At 35.1% G+C, this 21,371-nt stretch overlaps 2 long non-coding RNA genes across 2 annotated transcripts in view; one reads left to right on the forward strand and one right to left on the reverse strand.

Moving 5' to 3' along the window:
* Positions 1-21,371, forward strand: part of LOC141279085 (uncharacterized) — a 112,642-nt gene that overhangs the window by 12,030 nt on the left and 79,241 nt on the right. The window contains exons 3-4 of the long non-coding RNA XR_012332839.1: positions 11,767-11,843; positions 16,630-16,734. This is a non-coding gene — a long non-coding RNA (uncharacterized lncRNA). The remainder of the gene's footprint in view (positions 1-11,766; positions 11,844-16,629; positions 16,735-21,371) is intronic.
* On the reverse strand, positions 12,376-17,543 carry LOC141279086 (uncharacterized). Its single transcript, XR_012332840.1, has 3 exons — positions 17,474-17,543; positions 16,778-16,838; positions 12,376-12,591 (listed from the first exon to the last, which is right to left on the reverse strand). It is a non-coding gene; the product is annotated as an uncharacterized lncRNA (long non-coding RNA).

Here is a 21,371-nt window from a genome sequence, read left to right on the forward strand (position 1 = left end):
AAATACAACCTCTGACAAAACACTGATTAATAATAAAGTATTTTGACCCAGAAGCAACTCATAGAAAGTCAGATTTAAGAATAAAATTACACTCATCCCTAGCAGTCTGAAGACAGTGTGTATGCTGAAGACTGTACCTTTCCAGGAGAAATCAGAGAGGGAGCCTCCAATCTCCTAGTCTCTGGCTGAAAAAGGACCCAGTGGGTGGGAGGTGGAGTGGGGTGGGGAGAGTAGAAAAGTAGACGTGCAGCTGAGCCTGTGCATCTGGAGCCTGTGCTCCACAGCTGGAGAAGCCACAACAGTGAGAGGCCCACGTACAGCAAAAAAAATTAAAATTAAAATTAAAAAAAAAATAACTAGAAACATATGACAATGGAAACACGATGACCAAAAACCTATGGGATGCAGCAAAAGCAGTTCTAAGAGGGGAGCTTATAGCAATACAATCCTACCTCAAGAAACAAGAAACACCTCAAATAAACAACCTAACCTTACACCTAAAGCAATTAGAGAAAGAAGAACAAAACAACTCCAAATTTAGCAGAAGGAAAGAAATCATAAAAATCAGATCAGAAATAAATGAAAAAGAAATGAAGGAAACAATAGCAAAATCAATAAAACTAAAAACTGGTTCTTTGAGAAGATAAACAAAATTGATAAACCATTAGCCAGACTCATCAGGAATAAATGGGGAAGACTCAAATTAAGAGAATTAGAAATGAAAAAGGAAAAGTAACAACTGACACTGCAGAAGTACAAAGGATCATGAGAGATTACTACAAGCAACTGTATGCCAATAAAATGGAAACCCTGGAAGAAATGGACAAATTTTTGGAAAAGCACAACTTTCTGAGACTGAATCAGGAAGAAATAGAAAATATAAACAGACCAATCACAAGCACTGAAATTGAAACTGTGATTAAAAATATTCCAACAAACAAAAGCCCAGAACCAGATGACCTGACAGGTGAATTGTATCAAACATTTAGAGAAGAGCTAACACCTATACTTCTCAAACTTTTCCAATATATAGCAGAGGGAGGAACACTCCCAAACTCATTCTATGAAGCCACCATCACCCTGATACCAAACCAGACAAAGATGTCACAAAAAAAGAAAACTACAGGCCAATATCACTGATGAACATAGATGCAAAAATCCTCAACAAAATACTAGCAAACAGAATCCAACAACATATTAAAAGGATCATCACCATTATCAAGTGGGGTTTATCCCAGGAATGCAAGGATTCTTTAATATACACAAATCAGTGAATGTGATACACCATATTAACAAATTGAAGGATAAAAACTATGATAATCTCAATAGATGCAGAAAAAGCTTTCAAAAAAATTTAACACTGATTTATGATAAAAACCATCCAGAAAGTAGGCATAGAGGGAACCCACCTCAACATAATAAAGGCCATATATGACAAACCACAGCCAACATCATTCTCAATGGTGAAAAACTGAAACCATTTCCTCTAAGGTCAGGAACAAGACAAGGTTTCCCACTCTCACTGCTATTATTCAACATAATTTTGGAAGTTTTAGCCACAGCAATCAGAGAAGAAAAAGACATAAAAGGAATCCAAATTGGAAAAGAAGAAGTAAAACTGTCATTGTTTGTGGATAACAGGATGCTATACATAGAGAGTCCTAAAGATGTTACCAGAAAACTATTAGAGCTAATCAATGAATTTGGTAAAGTAGCAGGATACAAAATTAATGCACAGAAATCTCTGGCATTCCTATACATTAATGGGAAAAATCTGAAAGAGAAATTAAGGAAACACCACCATTTACCATTGCAACAAAAAGAATAAAATACCTAGGAATAAACCTACCTAAGGAGACAAAAGTCCTGTATGCAGAAAATTATAAGACACTGATGAAAGAAATTAAAGATGATACAAACAGATGGAGAGATATACCATGTCCTTGGATTGGAAGAATCAACAGTGTGAAAATGACTCTACTACCCAAAACAATCTACAGATTCAATGCAATCCTTATCAAACTACCAATGGCATTTTTCACAGAATTAAAACAAAAAATTTCACAATTTGTATGGAAACATAAAAGGCCCTGAATAGCCAAAGCAATCTTGAGAAAGAAAAACAGAGTTGGAGGAATCAGGCTTCTGGACTTCAGACTATACTACCAAGCTACAGTAATCAGGACAGTATGGTACTGACACAAAACCAGAAATATAGATCAATGGGACAGGATAGAAAGCCCAGAGATAAACCCACGCACATATCGTTACCTTATGTTTGATAATGGAGTCAAGAATATACAGTGGAGAAAAGACAGCCTCTTCAATAAGTGGTGCTGGGAAAACTGGACAGCTACATGTAAAAGAATGAAATTAGAACACTGCCTAACACCATACACAAAAATAAACTCAAAATGGATTAAAGGCCTAAATTTAAGGCCAGACACTATAAAACTCTTAGAAGGAAACATAGGCAGGACACTCTATGACATACACCACAGCAAGATCCTTTTTGACCCACCTCCTAGAGAAAGAGAAATAAAAACAACAATAAACAAGTGGGACCTAATGAAGCTGAAAAGCTTTTGCACAGCAAAGGAAACCAAAAATAAGAGGAAAATACAACACTCAGAATGGGAGAAAATATTTGCAAATGAAGCAACTGACAAAGGATTAATCTCCAAAATATACAAGCAGCTCATGCAGCTCAATATCAGAAAAACAAACAACCCAATCCAACAATGGGCAGAGAACCTAAATAGACATTTCTCCAAAGAAGATATACAGATTGCCAACAAACACATGAAAGAATGTTCAACACCAAAAATCATTAAAGAAGTGCAAATCAAAACTACAATGAGGTGTCACCTCACACTGGTCAGAATGGCCATCATCAAAAAATCTACAAACAATAAATGCTGGAGAGGGTGTGGAGAAAAGGGAACCCTCTTGCACTGTTGGTGGGAATGTAAATTGATACAGCCACTATGGAGAACAGTATGGACGTTCCTTAAAAAACTAAAAATAGAACTACCATATGACCCAGCAATCCCACTACTGGGCTTATACCCTAAGAATACCATAATTCAAAAAGAGTCATGTACCACAATGTTCATTGCAGTACTATTTACAATAGCCAGGACATGGAAGCCACTTAAGTGTCCATCAACAGATGAATGGATAAAGAAGATGTGGCACATATATCCAATGGACTATTACTCAGCCATAAAAAGAAACGACACTGAGTTATTTTTAGTGAGTTGGATGGACCTAGAGTCTGTCATACAGAATGAAGTAAGTCAGAAAGAGAAAAACAAATACCGTATGCTAACACATATATATGGAATCTTAAAAAAAAATTGTTCTGATGAACCCTTGGGCAGGACTGGAATAAAGACGCAGACATAGAGAAGGGACTTGAGGACACATGGAGGGGGAAGGGTAAGCTGGGATGAAGTGAGAGAGTGGCACTGACATATATACACTACCAAATGTAAACTAGATAGCTAGTGGGAAGCCCCGCATAGCACAGGGAGATCAGCTTGGTGCTTTGTGACCACCTAGAAGGGTGGGATGGGGAGGGTGGGAGAGAGACACAAGAGGGAGGGAGTATGGAGATATATGTATACATATAGCTGATTCACTTTGTTATACAGCAGAAACTAACACAACATTGTAAAGCAATTATACTCCAATAAAGATGTTTAAAAAAATAATAAATTATCATTGAAGGTTAAAAAAAAAGAAAACAACTGTAAATGAGCTAGATTGGCTAAACTAATATCAGATAAAGAGACTCTAAAACTTCTAGAAGAGGAGGAAACTCTTCTCAACTTTAAAACTTCTAGAAGAGGAGGAAACTCTTCTCAACTTATTTTATGAGCCAGTATTACTCTGATGCCAAATCTACAAAAATATACCAAGAAAGAAAACCACAGACCAATATTTCTTATGAATATACATGCAAAAATCCTTTTGCAATATACTAGCAAACTGAATTTAGCAATATATAAAAAGGTTAGTTAATATACCAACACCAAATGGGTTTTATGTCAGGATTTCAGAATTGTTTAACACTTGAAAATCAATTGATATAATACACCCTATTAATAGAACAATGGACAAATTTCATAATATCATCACAACAGATGCAGAAAAAGCACTGACAACATCCAACACCATGATTAAAAAAATAGTCAAATTAGAAGGAGCATCCTCAACTTGATAAATGGCATCTGTGAAAAATCCTACAGGTCTCATCATATCTTAGGTGAAAAACTTCTTCCAAAGATCAGGAAAAGCAAAGAGTGTGTGCTCTTGCTACTTTTATTTGATATTGTACTGGAGGTTCTAGATAGAACATTTAAGCCAAAAAAAAAAAAAAAAAAAAAAAGCATCCAGACTGGAAAAGAAGTAAACTATTTCTATTTGCATACAAAGTGAACCAATATACATGATATTCTAAAACCACTAAAAAGCTATTATAATTGATAAATGAGGGCTTCCCTGGTGGCGCAGTGGTTGAGAGTCCGCCTGCCGATGCAGGGGACACGGGTTCATGCCCCGGTCCGGGAAGATCCCACATGCCGCGCAGCGGCTGGGCCCGCCAGCCATGACCGCTGAGCCTGCGTGTCCGGGGCCTGTGCTCCACAACGGGAGAGGCCACAACAGTGAGAGGCCCGCGTACGGCAAAAATAAAATAAAATAAAATAAATGAGTTGAGCAAGATGTAAGATACAAGAATAGAGTACAAAAATGATTTGTCTTTCTATATACAGGCAATTACATTCTGAAAATGAAATTAAAATAATATTTACAATTGCATCAAAAAATAAAATAATTAGATATACATTTAACAAAAATAGGACAAAACTTGTACTTACAAATCCATAAAACAGTGTTGGAAAGATTAAAGACCTAAAAAAATGGAAAGATATTCCATGTTCATAGGTTGGAGGACTTAATATCGTTAAGATGGCAATACCCCCCAAATTGATCTATGAATTCAGTGCAATCCTTATCAAAATCTCACATGTCTTCTTTACACAAATTGACAAGCTGATCCTAAAATTCACATGTAAAGGCAAAAGACTCAGAATATCCAGAACAATCATTAAAAAGAAGGTCAAAGTTGGCATATCCATATTTCCTTATTTCAAAACTTATTACAAGGCATCAGGAATTAAGACAGTCAGCTGTGGTACTAGAATAAGGATAGACATACAGATCAATGTAAGAAGTTGAGAGCATAGTAATGAACCCTTACATTTATGGGCAATAGATTTCTGAATTGCCGGATTTCCAAGACAGTTGATCGGGGAAAGTATAGTACTTTCAACAAGTCATGCTCAAGCACAGAGAGTTCTTAATAAAGCAATATAAAGACCCTTGTTAGTACAATAAAATATATATACAACAAATAGAAAAAAAATTTTTGGAACATGAAACTCTAGAGTCCCATTACTAAAATAATTAGAATTATAATAGAGATTTTTTTTGTTCTAATTACCCAACTTTGTCCAAGAAATGTTTACCTGTATTATAAGGTATTAAACAGAAATAAGAACATAGGCATAAAAAGAGATTATCATTGATTTTTTAAAAATGGGCAGATTTTTAAGTACTCAGTATAGAAGGCATATATTAGCAAGTACTGATTTTTATATATGTGTGTATATACATGTTAGTGTATGTGTATTATTGTAGTAATGGAATCACAATTCATTGGTTAAAAAACAATTATAGTTACAAATAGGAAATGCCCAATTAAAACAATGCAAAGTAAAATCTCGAATAATTAAATAATTAATAAATGATATTTAATATATTTAACTTGCTATTTTAGTAAATTAATTTAATGTAATCATTTAATAATTAAAGTAGAAGAAAATATGGGTGTGTATTTGATTTCAAAAGGCTGAACATCCATTAAAATTTTTAAAAAATATACCAAGAATAAGGCTGATGGATTTAGCTATATAAAATAACATATTTCTAAACATTAATAAAAACAGATAAAATTAAAAGAAAATCAAAATTTCTGAAAAACACGTCTTAAAATGTAATAGACAAAGACTTTTCCATATATGAACAGAGCATATACAAGTCAATAAGAAAATTAATAAAAACTCCAGTAGAAAAATGTGAAACAATAATAAGTATTGAGTAGAATGCATCAATAACGTTAGATATATTTCAGTGTTTCATCTTGCAAATAATTAAAGAAATTAAAATTAAAAGGGAAATAGAAGTCTTTGCTTACCAAATTATTTAAAAATAGACAAAATAATGCCTGGGCAAATATTCCATAAAAGACCCTCTGCCCCTAATAGTAGATATGTAAAAAGTGCTTTCTCAAGAGTAATTTGGAAATAGGTATTAAGAATATTTAAAAATATGTATTCCACCTGCTTCAATAGTTACACTTCTAAAATTATTCTAACATAATGTAAAATTGTTATTTGAAATATTCTCATTTCAACCAATAGTGGAATGGTTAAACTGTATTGATGGCAGCTGTTAAACCTCATAAAAGTGTTAGAAATTACATTTCTGAGGACCATTTCAACCTATGGCATATTTATATATAATGTAGTATTAGATGGAATAAACAGAATTCTATTAAAATGATGACAGTTAATGTGAAATACACAGTAGAATTTTCTTAGATAACTTTTATTTAACCAACTCACTGGATTAACTCAATACTACTATTCCCTCCATAAAATTAGTCACAGAATTGCACCCCACAGAGAATGCTTGAGGTTGTTAGGCTTACCACTTCTACTCTTATCCTTTAAACTGTCTGCTCACCAAGCATGAGTTACATAAGTGTTCAAAGATCTCTTTATGCCATTTGAACTTACAGTTGTAATTAAATAATTTAATTAAATTTTGTACAAACTGATAGAATTAGAATGTGAAAATAAAGTGTTATTCTGAAAAAAACAAAGCTGATGACTTAGAAAGATTAAATAATGGTGACTCTCTAAAAACAGATTTATTTAATTACGCACAGGTGACACAAGATTTTTTAAATGTGGGGTAATGTGAAATTTTAAAATAATTCTCACTAAGATTATACACATTTTTAAGTTTTCATATCACTTTTAAGAAACCAATACTTGAAATTGTAGACCATACAGGACAGATTATATGAAAATACCTTCAAGGATGAGATAGTCATAGGAAAAGTTTTGGTTCCATGTCAAGATATTACTAAATATTTATGCCTTTGTCTTTGTTTTCAGTTAAAACAAACCGTTTTAGGTATGTGTGTGTCATTTTATATGACTCTCACTCTTCCTGACTTTCTCAGTGATCACACCAACCATCAGCCGTGATCACTCATCAGCAGTATTCTGTATGATCAACAATCAGTGGGACCCTTGCTGTCTTAATGCTGTGTATGACCCAGGAACCATGACAGAACCCTAGGGGAGATAGGAGATTTGAGGAAGAACCAAAGTCAAGTTTGTCTGCCTGCCAGTCTGGTGAAATGGGAACTCAGAGTCATAAAGGAAGAATAGTTGCATACAAAAAAAAGAAAAGAAAAGAAAGAGCAGTATTTTTTGCACATCAGAATGTGTGGCTTGAAGAGTGTAAATATGCCAAATATTGAGTGATTATTACAAAGCAGGGGGCTTTTGAGTCATGTCTATTTTCTCCTTCCACAATTAAGATACATCACTTTTATAAACAGAAAAAAAGAGCAATGAATTATCAAGGGATGTAGTAATTCAATTAGGAACTTAAACCGTACTGACTGAAATTCATGTAATTATGTTTTGAAGTAAAAGCCATATAGAAATATAAAGTTTAAATAATTTCTTTACCTTTGGTATGCGAAGGAAAAGACCAAGTGTTCCTGCTATGACTGTTTGTGGGTATATGTGCAAAAGGGGCAGGAATGAAGGTTAGGGAGGAGGGAGGTGGGGAGAGAGAGGGAGACTCTAATCTAGAAATCAGCCACCCAATAAGACAAAGTTGGAATGACTCTTCTAGAATACAATATAAAGGGAGGAGGAGTAGATTTTCCCTTTCTGAATGTTGGCTCATTAATAAGAGTTAGTTCTTGGCACATAAGCATTCCCAGAAGATGGAATATGTCTTTCTCCTTAAATTCATATAGGCTACCCAGAAACTCTTAAGTTCCTGGAATTTTTATTATAATTTTCATATAAACAAGCAATCATTTTGAGATTATAGTTCCTGGTAATGATCTCTGTGGATGCCATCAAAACATACATTTGCACTAGAAGACAGGGGATGAAAGAAATGGGAAAGACATTTTCTTAAAGATATATTTTTATTATAATGCTTATTTTTCTTTATTCATTCACATTGAGTATTACAGCACCATTAGTAAATTGTTATTTTTATGAGTCTGTTTCACTCAGGAAATTTCTTAATTCATTACATTTTATTAGATCAGCAGTAATGAACCAAAAACAATATCATTTATTTTTATTACTACTGTAGGTTAAATCACAATGATTTATATAGCCAGATTGAAGCAATGACTGTGTAATTACTCTGTTATTGTCAACGATATGTTTTTCTTAAATAAGACACTTTAACCAAATGTTAAGCCAATAAATATAAAAACTTGTAAGTGGAAATACAGTAGTAGACTAGCCACACAGTCACCATTTTGTACTGATGGTATGATGGATCTATTCTGGATGGTGGGCATGACTAATGTAAGGCAACAGGCAAAACGCTGGTATTAATGAAGTGATGGTGATGGGTCTCTCCACATCAGGATACATGGTTTTAAAATGTTATTATTGTATCAAAAATACAGTGGGCTCATTCCCTTAACTACAAACTGAATATAACCATTCCAGATAGACAATTGTCTGTATTTTTCTTTTTCTATGTATGGAAAGGACTATTTTCTAAGCATCTATGACCATTTTCCTTTAATGTCTTACAGTTCCTAAAAGTCATAGCGTGTTAGTAAATGTTCTTTCAGTCCAAGCTCCTGAAGCCTTATGTCACTTTAATTGGTCCTGTCTTCAGGAGAAGTAGAGAATAGCTACTGTGGCACCTGTATTGTAATCTTTAAGCCACTTGAAGTGATCAAAGAATGTTTTCCTATTCTGAGTTAAAAAAACCTCTATTCAAATAGGAGATTTCAGTTAACTAAATGTTAAGGACTCAAGCCAACAAGTTTGGGGGATTTTATTAAAGTTGTATTAATATTTACATCTATCATGAAAGAATTACCTTCAAAATATCTAGAAGAAGAACAGTTATGGGTCTACCACTCATTATCCACAATCTGGTATACAAAACCAGAGAAAGCCAAACAATTAACTCATTTGGCAGCAAAACCTGACCAGAGCAGTCGTGTGCTATTGACAGTTTTTATTCTACTTAGTGTGATTAATCAACTATTTCGTTGCAGTTTTATTAATGTGCTTGATTATAGAATGTTGTCCTAGAACCTGCTGTGAGTCTTCTCTAATGTGTAGTGAAGGCACTATATTACTTTCTAAAATTGAAAAAAAAGAAAGTCTTTATTCTGAAACACGATGAATCCAAAGGTTTGGGATAAGGGGTTGTGAATTTGGTTTGGAAAGGTGAAACAAAGTGTTCTGAGTAATGTTATTCTAAGCTATTTTCCCAGTTTCACTAATTTTTAAATATATCATTTTTTACTTCCTAACCTTTCCTCTACCCTGCCTGGTTAATTCAAAACCATAATGGGCAATACAAAGTCAGGTAGTCATACACCTTGTTACTGGTCCTGAGATAATATGAGGATGGCATTAACACTTCATGTATAGAGATTACAGCAGATGGCCTCATTGTAAGCAACCTGGGGGAGAAAAGATCAGAAATATTTTGTCCAAAAATTTTGGAGAAACTGAGGTCAACTTAGAGAACCAAAAGGGAGATGAATGTTTTACATTTAGAAATCCATCTAACAACAAAGCTTCCTAAAGTAGGAAGAAAGCATATAATCAGGTTCTCGGTGGTTTATAAACTATCATCATGCTCTCAGAATACCCTCCTTCTGGTTTCTTGTCTACTTTTAACATTGGGTAGCCTTTTCTTACAGAGTTATGTCATGTTCCAGACTATGCAAAGTTAAGTAATTCCTTAAGTGTGATAAGTCACAGATATTTCTCTTTATATATAGAAGTAATACTATTTTGGAAATAGTAGTTATTATTTTTTAATTTTTTCTTCCAGTTTTATTGAGGTATAATTGACATACAGCACTGTATAAGTTTAAGGTGTATAGCATAATTACTTACATACATCATGAAATAATTGCCACAAGTTTATAGCATCTCATATAGATACAAAATGAAAGAAAAAGAAAAAATATTTTTCTTCGTGATGAGAACTCAGGATTTGCTCTCTTCACATACAACATACAGCAGTGTTAATTACATTGATCATGTTGTACATTACATCACTAGTACTTATTGATCTTATAACTGGAAGTTTGTACCTTTTGACTACCTTCATCCAATTCCTTCTTAAATATAAACTAACATGTTGTATAGCATATTTCTTTACTACTAATTTAGAGCACTCTGAGTAAAACAAATACAAAAACGTTCTAGCTCTTTTTCTTCCTTTTCCTCTCTTCCATCTCTTTTTCGATTCTGTTTTGCTTGAGTTTCTTCAGGGGCAAACAATTTCGATTTATCACTGACCGTGTGACTATAACAGCAGAAGCTAACAAATATATGCGTAGTCACACCAAATGAACACACAAGAACCCAAACACCAAGAGAATGCTCACACAACTATGGACACTTTTTGTTAACAACAGAGACTCCACTTAACAAAAAAGGAAGAAATTACAAGCTAATTTTTTAAATTTCAGTGATTTATATACATGTTATGTCAGAATACAATATGAAAGTGTAATGCATTATAAACTTTATCTCCGTGGACGTTACTGAATGGCAGTTGCTGGTAGCAACCTTGCGTTCTCACATCTGTGTCTGTCTCATAGTCTGCTCTTAGAGCTCTTTCTCCCTGCCATAGGTGTGAGCAAGAGAACACCTGGTCCTTTAATTCTTTTTCTTTCTTCGTTTATTTATTCTGAGTGTGCCTAAGTCAATACATGTCTTGAGGACTTGATATCATGAAGGCTCGTTACTTAGTGAAAAATGCCTACACCTGATAAGTTCAAAGAGAAGAAAGCCACTCGGTTTTTTCAGTATTTCATCAGAAACAGCACAGGGAGACAAAAATGTTCCTAAAGAGGAGCTGAAAACTTTTTAAGATGTTATTTTTGTTTTGTAACATTATTGGAAATGTTTAATGTATAAGCAGTTCTTAATTCAATCAACTGTCACAAGCTAGTGATCCAAGCACTATAGGTTTGTCAGCGTACAGTTTAACTTGTTAGGCTAATCTGTTCAAATTGTGGTTTCTTGTTTAACCTTTTTTCTTGTCTTTTTTTAGTTGGCCTATGATTTACGGCCTGTCAACCCCTGAATTTTTGAGGGATGATGCAATAATTATTTGTTGTATTTATTAAGTTCAAAAAAAAGGTTTAAAAAAAAATTTTAAGAGTAGACCCAAAGAGAAAAACTCACAAGGGAAGTGGAAACATTAGGTTTATAGTTGGCCAGATAAGAAAAGTTACTAAAGACAATGAACCTTGAGGAATCCGAGGACCACTAGCATGAATCTTAAGGCAATCCCACTACGAAGCAGAAGTTACTAAGAGAGAAAGCATCTCCCATGTGCCGAATCTATGTTGTTACCCAGAATGTACCCCTCTTTCCCTAGGACCATCCTCAACACACTAGGAAACATATCTCTGGTTGGGAAGATTCATCTGTGAAGATAGAGTTCAGCCAGTGCAGGTATTGATGTTAAATCTAAATGTAACATTTTATGGTACTTTAGGGACCTCTCATTATTTTCTACTGCAATACCCCTTATTGAATTAACAAAGGCTTTCACGACTTAATTTGAATCTGTGATTGCAGGAACAGAACCTAAAGCCTAAAGGGAAGTATCAACAATTTATGGGAAATCTTTAAGAGATCAAAAGGGTTAATAGATATAAAAGAAAATTTAAGTTAAGATAATCAGATAAGCTGATTAGTGTGAATACCATACAAACAGCAAAATTTATAAGATTTGAATTGTATTCCTTGGAACCTTTTATGTTTACAAGTTCTCTAAGGTGGGTAAATAGATAAAATCTCAGAAAGCAAAATTTCAAGTCCCTTACTTTTATTAGTTATTCAAGATATTAATGGTGTGTCTGATATTTTTTTCCCTGTAAAAATCAATGATTGTTTCAAAATAAGAAATGTAAGTGGTCAGTGTGTAGAATAGAATGACAGTAAAAAAATTAAGAACTGAGAAGTGTAGAAGGCAAAGGGCAAAATGCTTTATTCAACTGAATCAGCAGAAAGTGAGACTTTTAAAAGTTAAAATCCAGAATGAGTTTGGTCCAATTTCTCTATTTCTTCTTAAAGCCACAGTTTTCTTTTATCCTGGACTTAAGATGAGTAGTGGACAGGACCGCCCATTTTCTTCAATTCCTTGCCTGCAGAATTTGCTGCAGAATTACTTTTTCTCACTGAAGTCTATCATGTGTTACTGAAGGAAATAAAAATATGGTCTTATTGGCTGTGGAGAAAGGAAGCGGCATTTTAGAAGCAAGACAGAGGTCAGCATTTGTGCTCAAGCTTGGTGTCACCATTTGAGTGGCTTCCAACTGAACAGTTCTATCCTTGTTCAGTGATAGCCCAACTCACAAAAGAAAACATCTTATTTCTGATACATTCCATCTGAGGAGACAAAAGTTACCTCTAACCCATTAGAAAAGCCACTGGCATACCTTGGTATTAAAAAATTTTTTTCAAAGTAAACATTATGCTGTGCAGAGCTGAAAAGCTTAGATGTGTCAAGTTCTGGTGTCCTGTGCATTACTGCTCTTTACACGGGAGATTTCAAATCTTGGGCTTTCTATAAGCATTTCTAGATTTACGAAATGTGCTTTTGAAAAAGCTTTGTCAAAAATATAATTTAACAGTAAACTGTGTTTGTTCCTTTAAAAAAAAAACAACTTATTTTGTTAAGAACACTTACCAAGAGATCTACCCTGTTAACAAAATTTTAAATACAATATTTTTGTCTATAGGTATGATGTTATACAGCAGCTCTCTGGAGCTTATTCATCTTGCTTAACTGAAACTATACCCACTGATGAGCGACTCCCCATTTCCTTCTCCCCTGAGTCCCTGGCAACCACCATCCTACTCTTTTGATTCTATGAATTGACTATTTTACAGTAGATACCTCATATAAGTGGAATCATGCAGTATTTGTCTGTGACTTACTTATTTCACTTAGCATGTCCTCAAGGTTCATCCATCTTGCTGCACATTTCAGAATGTTCTTCTTTAAGATGGAATAACATTCCATTGTACGTATATACAGTATTTTCTTTAGCCATTCATCTGCTGATGGACGTTTTAGTTGTTTCTACATCTTAGCTATTCTGAACAATGCTGCAATGAGCATGGAAATGCTGATATCTCTCTGAAATCCTGATTTCAATTCTTTTGGATAAATACCCAGGTGTGTGGTTGCTGGGTAGTATGGTAATTCTATTTCTAATTTGTTCTTTGTACATTACTCTTAAGGAAGAGTCCCACTTCCTGAAGATTTACAAGACCCTGAAATATTGGCTCAAAATTACCTCTCTGACTTCATTTATTACCTCCCTTCCACATTCTGCAAATCTGAACACGCTTGTCTTTTTTTCTGTTACTTGAATGTGTAACATTCTGTGGTTTCTCAGCCTTCATAGTGTTGTTCCTAGAAAAATTGTATCTTTCTCTTTCCTTACTTAACTCTTACTACAATATCCAGACTCAGCTTTCCTTGCAAGTCTGGGTTACGTGCTCCTTATTCACTTCTACTCCTCCAGAGTTAGCACTAATCACCATTTATTGTAGTTGTCTTTTTGCATATTTTTAATCTCCTCACAAGAATCAAAGCACCATGAGATCACGGACCAAGTGCATTTCGTTTACCATCCCATGCTTGGTACATAGCATGTGTTCAATAACAATTGTTTAATGGATGCACAAATGTCTGCTGCCACTGAAATAACCTTAATTTGTGAAAATAGCTTTAATTCTTAGGATTTTATATTTGATGATGGAAGAGATGATTTTGTGTCATTTTTATTGATAATAATAGTGATAATAATATTAATGGCAGGGATAATAATAACTGTTACTAACTTTGTTGAGTTTCTACCACGACTAGACACTGTATTAAGAACTTTAATATAGTATTTCATCCAATCTTTATAACAGCTCAACAAAGTGGTATTACATTTCTCATTTTTTTAACGTAATTAATTTATTTATTTATTTTTGGCTGTGTTGGGTCTTCACTGCTGTGTGCCGGCTTTCTCTAGTTGCAGTGTGTGGGCTTCTCATTGCGGTGGCTTCTCTATTGCAGAGCACAGGCTCTAGGTGCACAGGCTTCAGTAGTTGCAGCTCACGGGTTCTAGGACACAGGTTCAGTAGTTGTGGCACATGGGCTTAGTTGCTCCACGGCATGTGGGATCTTCCCGGACCAGGGCTCGAACTCGTGCCCCCTGCATTGGCAGGCGGATTCTTAACCACTGCACCACCAGGGAAGTCCTACCTTTCCCATTTTATAGACAGAGAACTAAGACTCAGAAGTAATAATATGCAAAGTAACAACAGGAAAAGTCAGAATTTGAAATCAGTTCTGTTTTCAAAGATTGACTTAATGACACTATAACTAAATGATTTATGCAGGGAGATTCAGGGGGTAACCTATACTTCCAGCAATTGATGAGTTTCCATTATTAACACATTACTTTTAAATTATGAGGTAGATAACTACATGAGAGAAAATTAGATAAGTGGGTGAATATTTTTAAAAAAATGCTCTTTCTCTCTGGCACCGTGTGCTTTGTACTGTACCTAACAAATAGCCTTAGATATAGACATATACCTACCTGTTAGGAGTCCTAATTAATACTTTACCTTCTTTGCTTACTCTCACATTACTATATCCAATTTCCATTTTCTCATGATTTTTCACCATTTCTACCTGATGACTATCATCACTTTGTTGTAGGGTTTTGGAACATCATTCTTTTATCATCCTTTTTGCCATAAATGTCACTGGGGCTTAATAATAAAAATGACAACCAATGCTATGGTAATCATTCTGTCTCCACATCTGTGAGGTAGTGACCATTCTATACTATCCCACTTGTACCGACTTAATAAAACTAAGTCACTAATAATTAGTGGCAGATCAGGGGTATGAATCCAAGCTGTCTGACTCCAGAGATAGTGATTTTCAGGTGTCAGTGGTTCTTACTAAGCAAACAACAGGAACATAATTTCTCCTCTATCTGCCTTTTGTCCCCTTATGCAGTTCAGATAAACAGGAAATCTCTATCTCTTAAATTTAGACATATGATCTGTCGTTTCAGAGCATCTTTCTATTGGAAAAATTTGTGCAAAATTTCTAAATACTCTCAAATACTTCTATGCATAACCCGAGAGGTTTCTTATGTGAAGCTAAATTCTAAATAACTTTTAATTTAATTTTAATCGATTCAGGAAAGATATATTAGGTTTTGCCCTGTACCTTTTTACATACGTTTACACAAGTATTACTTAAACAATTACTTAATAGAATACAAACCTTATGTTTCAAATTGAAGTTATATTTCTAATATTTAACAGAAAATTCTCCCAGTGAATTAATCACAAAGTTCCTCACATCTGGATTCATTGCCATGATTTGGTGGTAGCATTTGATCTGACTTGAGAGGATGTAGGTAATATGTGATAAATTGCTTAGCAAATTAGAAATTAGGACCTTTGACATGTTAAATTAGGCTAGGGCACCTGAAAATTGAAGAGAGATAGTTTTCAACATGCAACACAAGACACTGAGTACTCAGCGACAGGTATGAGTTCTTCCTTACTATTGTGTCTGCAAACGCAGGTTGTTTCCTTGATGGCCTGTGTTGGTTGGGGATTAGACACTCAAGCCAAAATGCTGATCTCAAACTTGTTTGGGAGACTTGCTGATATTTACAAGAATATTTCAGGATGATGCCTGCCAACCAGAGTCGTCCTTGTTTTAGCAGAACTCAGAACTTTGCCAGAAAAATGCCACAGGAAAAATGTAAAAGCATATAGACTCACAAATTTCATTTTGGTCTTATCAAGTATGAAAAAAAATCATTAAATATATTCAGAGGTTTTATCATGTGACCACTTGGCCGTAACAATAAATATATAGATATAAATAACATAAGTAACAGTTTTGGACTTTTATAGACATCTGGTTTGAAATTACTTTTGTTACTAAAAATGAAAAACAGTATCGTATGAGAACCTAAATCAAGTTATGGTTTAAAATATATATTGTCAAACATCTTCATCAATAAAAAAGTGGTCAAGGTCAGCTCACAATGTAGCATTTCATAAAATCCCCCCAAAGAAATAATGTTTCCTGATATTATGCACAGACTGCTATTAGATGGGGAAAAAAAGATGTTCTCCTATGAATCAGTGGCTAGCAGAACAAATGCTGGGCTAATTTGGTGCTATCTCTGGTCTCCAGGAAACTTTCTTCTCTCAGAGGATGAGAATGACAGTAACAATACATAAACATTCTGACGGAGATCTGGAAATGAAATAGCAACATCTGGGCTACTAGTTTCTCAAGGTAAGATGATTGGACGTCCTTGGAGACAGACAGCTTTACATACCACCTTTGATTTTGCAGTCTTGAATTGCTCATCTGTAAAGCACTTTTGTTGACTGAAGGATCTGTGAATCAGAATGAACAAAGACATATTCACATTATAGCAGATATGTGGATACACACTTCAGTCTAAGTGTCAAAGCTTAGCAGATATTTTTATAAAAGGAATATCTCACTTGCCAAGAGTGACACTTGTAAACTAGCTTCACTTAGCATCTCTGAGTCTCATGAAGATTGCACAGCAGCCAAAACACTATCTAAGGCATAAGACCAAATAAATAAGCACCTTATCACTCAGTGATTTTGCCTTCATTTTCTTCTGACATAGAATAAATGTTAAACAGCACAAGGTATCAGTTGGGTGTATGTGCCAGCCATTAATACGCCTACATTTTGTTTAGAAAGTGATTGATTAAAATATGCTCCTATTAATGTACTAATAACTGTCTAAGATCTTTTCTGTATATCTAACAGAGGTGGCAGTCACTTGGATATGCCCAAATTTTCCAGTTTTCTGAGTTCAGTCTCTCTTTGGTTTATCATTCGAATACTTAAGTTCTCATACTATGTATGTAGTAACCGGTAGTTACTCCTCATTAATAATTTCAAAAAGCAGGAATTTCCTGAGTCTTAGTTTCCCAGTCACCTCTTGCTCTGATTACTTGCTTCCACTGTATTCTACATGTTGCTTGGATCTCACCTCCTGCAGCTGATCTCTTCTCCCCACCTGGTGCTCATCCAAAGTTGCATCACAGACTCTTCGCAATTCCCTAAATCAGTTAGGAAAATGAGACTGTAGTAGGGCAAGAGTTTTCCTCAATGTCTGGGTATATTGGGGGGTGGGGTGGAGTTACATCATAGTACAGTACCAGAAACAACCAGAAATCGAATCCTATACACACCTGTTCTTAAAAATTCTTCAGACTTTTCTGCTACTAACTACTTCCTCTCCACAGATAACCCCAGACACTCACACTGCACCTGGAAGCTTGCTCATGTCTCCTTTGAAACAGCCTTGCCAAACAGATTAAACAGTCAGTTGATTTAGCACGCAAGACTCAAGAAGAGATAAGGAAACAAATCTTTTACTCTCTTCCCATTGCCAATGCTCCACCAGCTCCCTCCACACCCCCAAATCCTCTCCAGGGACTTTTTCTTCCGTGTTCCGTGGGTAAAATCTAGTAAGGATTCCATAATATTTATGATCCCTTTCCTATCATCAACACCTTTAAATCACGAAAGAGACTTAGTTCAGCAATTAAATTGCCTCGTACTCTTACCAGTAAATACTTTGAAGCTTTTTTTAAATTAAAGCTTTTCCCCAGGCCCCATTGGGCGTTCAATGAGGGCGGAAAGCCTGGAGCATCACCTGTACTTGGCTCCACACCCCACTGCCCTTCTCCACAGTGAATAGCTCTGGGCCTTTCAGTGTTAAAAGTAGAGGGAGGGAAGAGAAGTAAAGAGCAGGAAAGATTGGCTTGATTGGAACCCAAAATATTCAGCGTTAGTTTCTTCTAGGATAACAGATGTCTTAAATTTGAGTCATTTATCTTCTTTTGTGTTGTATTCATGAATTTTTGGAGGATCCTTTTGTTCTGGAGGAGGCTAAATTAAAATTGTTCTTTTAATTCAGGCTACGGATTCGTCTAGCATAGTATTCCCCTGCCAGCCACTGGTTTCCTATGGTCCGCTCTACATGGACTGTCTCTCTCACCAAGTGCCACACAGGGGGAAAGTCCATTTAAGTTGAGTCCACGTTCCCCCTTGATGCTCACGTGCACCAGTGGGAAACACTCAACACCCACGTATTTTAGGTATTCCTGAAAGAACTGCTTCTCCTTGCTCTACCATCTGAAACCAGCCAGCCACAAACACTCACCTTTAGGAAAGTTTTTCAGAGGCAGGTCCTGAAACACTAGTTAAGCTCCTTGTAGAATGAGCTTGAAACCCTGCTCACACAGCTTAAGGTAAAGAGGAGGTCCCCTCTCTACCACCATGATGGGAGAATTAGAAGAAATGCATTGTAACCCTTTTCAAAGAAACTTCCCTCCATTTTCCAGTGTCATTCTTCCATCTGGTCCAACATTATTTAACGACTGGTAGTAGGGGTTCAGTTAAAATTGGCAGTACTTACTCAGAACCCCTCCTTTGGAAGCTCTCCTTAGGGACCTCGCATTTTATTTTGAAATATACATATGGGTGCCACCTATTCTTGGGCCTCAGTCAAAAGTAAGGAAAATATTGTTGCTTTTATCATCTCGTTGCAAGAAAAAACAAAATCCCGTTTTCTCCCTAAGAGGATTCTATAGCCATATTTTGAAATAAGAAAACTTCTCTAGCTGCAAAAGAATTGGTGATTCTACATTGTCCTCTGAAGATACTGTGTTATACTGTGTACCACCCTCGGCTTAAGTGTATAACTGAAATCAACTACTGCATCATGGTATCTCCATAGGCCTCTGGTGTACCTATAGGAAAAAAATATGCTTAAGTATGAATGTTTTCTGAGCTCCTTTGGTCTTGCTGCTCAGTAAAAAAAAGAAAAATCTGTAGAATAAGAAAAAGAAAGAAAGAAAACCAGTGTATGGAGAAGTTGAAGGTTTTTTCCTCTCCACATTTCAGTAGGATAGTTACTTCAGAATACTCTAGACACACAAAGCTGGCTACCAGAAGTAAAACTTAGATGAGACACCTAAAGAATGGGAATAATAATATTTTCCTTTAAGGGTTGTTGTCAGAATTTAAACTGTGAGTCTAAGTAGTGAGTATTCATTAAGTGTATTATTACCATTATCTTTATTAAGGTGTTTGACATTTTTGCCTGTGACAGATGTGGTTTTTATTGTAGTTATTGGGTTTTATTATGTTATTATCTCTGTGGATTTATGTTCATTTCCCTGCTAACTAAAGAGATTGTGCATATTAGTGGACAATCCAGTGATCTGATTTTTTAAAAGGATAACTTAATGTTTTTACCAGTTTTTAGACATATTTTGTGTTTTCTTTACTATTCTCTTGGTTTGATTCTTTTTCTTCTTTCACATCTTTTGTCAAATTAATAGACTTTCATAATCCTCTTTATTTTATTCATCTATCTATTTGGAAGCATTAGGTGGCATTTCTTTTACTTTTTTCTTAAATTTTAACATACATATTAAGTTCAACCTTCCTCAAGAAGTTAAAATTATTTTGTATTTCTGTTGTCCTTCTTATACAACTTTCTATTGTCCTTCTATTGTTGTGTCCTTATACAACACAGAGTTTAACCTTTTTCTATCAATCGAACACCCAACAGTCCAATCTTATCCTAATATCCAATCTTATCCTTTAAAAGATACAAGCGTTAAAATTACCAATATTTTATGACTCTCCGTTTACTGAGGCAGACTGTAAAGTTACATGGCATAGGGCATGGTTACAGGGAAAGAAGAAGAATTGGGAACAATAATGCCATCCTCTCAGCTGGTATCAGCTTTTTTACTTTGACACATGGAAGACATTACTCCTTTGTCTTCTATCATCTATTTTTCCTGGTGGCCTACTGTTATATTTAACTACTGTTGCTGTTTGGGTTATGTCTCTTTTCTTCTTGGTGGTTTTTAAGATTTTCTCTTTATCATTGATGTTCTGCCGATTAACTGCAATGTTTCTAAAAGTGGATTCATCTTATTTATTCTGCTTGGTACCCAGGGCGTATTACCAATGAAACATTCTTTTTTCAAATCTGAAAAATTATCCCTAAAAATGGACTAACTGACATTATCTAAAAATATGACTATCATTTCTTTCAGTCTCGTTTAGAACGCCATTGATATAACTGGGTATAAGGTGGAGCTTTTCAGTTTATTCCTCATATTTGAACACTCTTTTTCTTTCTTTTTTGCTCAGGCTATGTTCTGCATAAATACCTTAGGAAAATATTTTAACTTACTAATTTTCTTTTCACCTGTGTCCACAGTATATACTAGTTATTGATGTTCCCCTCCTTCGCCCGCCCCCCTCCAACTCCCAGTACCTATAATTGTCTTTTTTTTTTTTTTCTTTTGGCCTTGCCGTGCGGCATGCGGGATCCTAGTTTCCCGACCAGGGTTCAAAGCCATGCCCTCTGCGTCGGAAGTGCAGGGTCTTAACAACTGGACTGCCAGGGAATTCCCTATAATTGTTATTTTCAAAGCTTTGAATTGGTTTCTTTTCTCATCCACCAGATACTATATCATGTTTGCCTCTTTTTCTTTCTTAATTTCTTGCTCTTTTTAAAATTAAACTTGTTTCCTTCATCTCTCAGAGACAATCTTAGTTATGTTCAAGTACTTGTCAGACAGTTGTAAAAATATATTATCTTTTCCAGCAGTGCTTTCCCAGTGATAATGTGCATATTAGTTACCTGATGGTTATGTCAGAACATGAATTTTGATTTAACTGGTCTGAGGTGAGGCTGAGACTGCATTTTTGACAAACTCCAAGGTGATGCTGATGCTTCTAGTCCAAGGGTCAAGGTCCTAGAGTTTATGATCTATTGTTTGGTATTTTTTTTTATTGTCAATATTTATTTATTTGGCTACGTCGGGTCTTAGTTGTGGCACACAGGAGCTTTTGTT

The sequence above is a fragment of the Tursiops truncatus genome, chromosome 7 (assembly GCF_011762595.2).
Source record: "Tursiops truncatus isolate mTurTru1 chromosome 7, mTurTru1.mat.Y, whole genome shotgun sequence".
NCBI lineage: Eukaryota > Metazoa > Chordata > Mammalia > Artiodactyla > Delphinidae > Tursiops > Tursiops truncatus.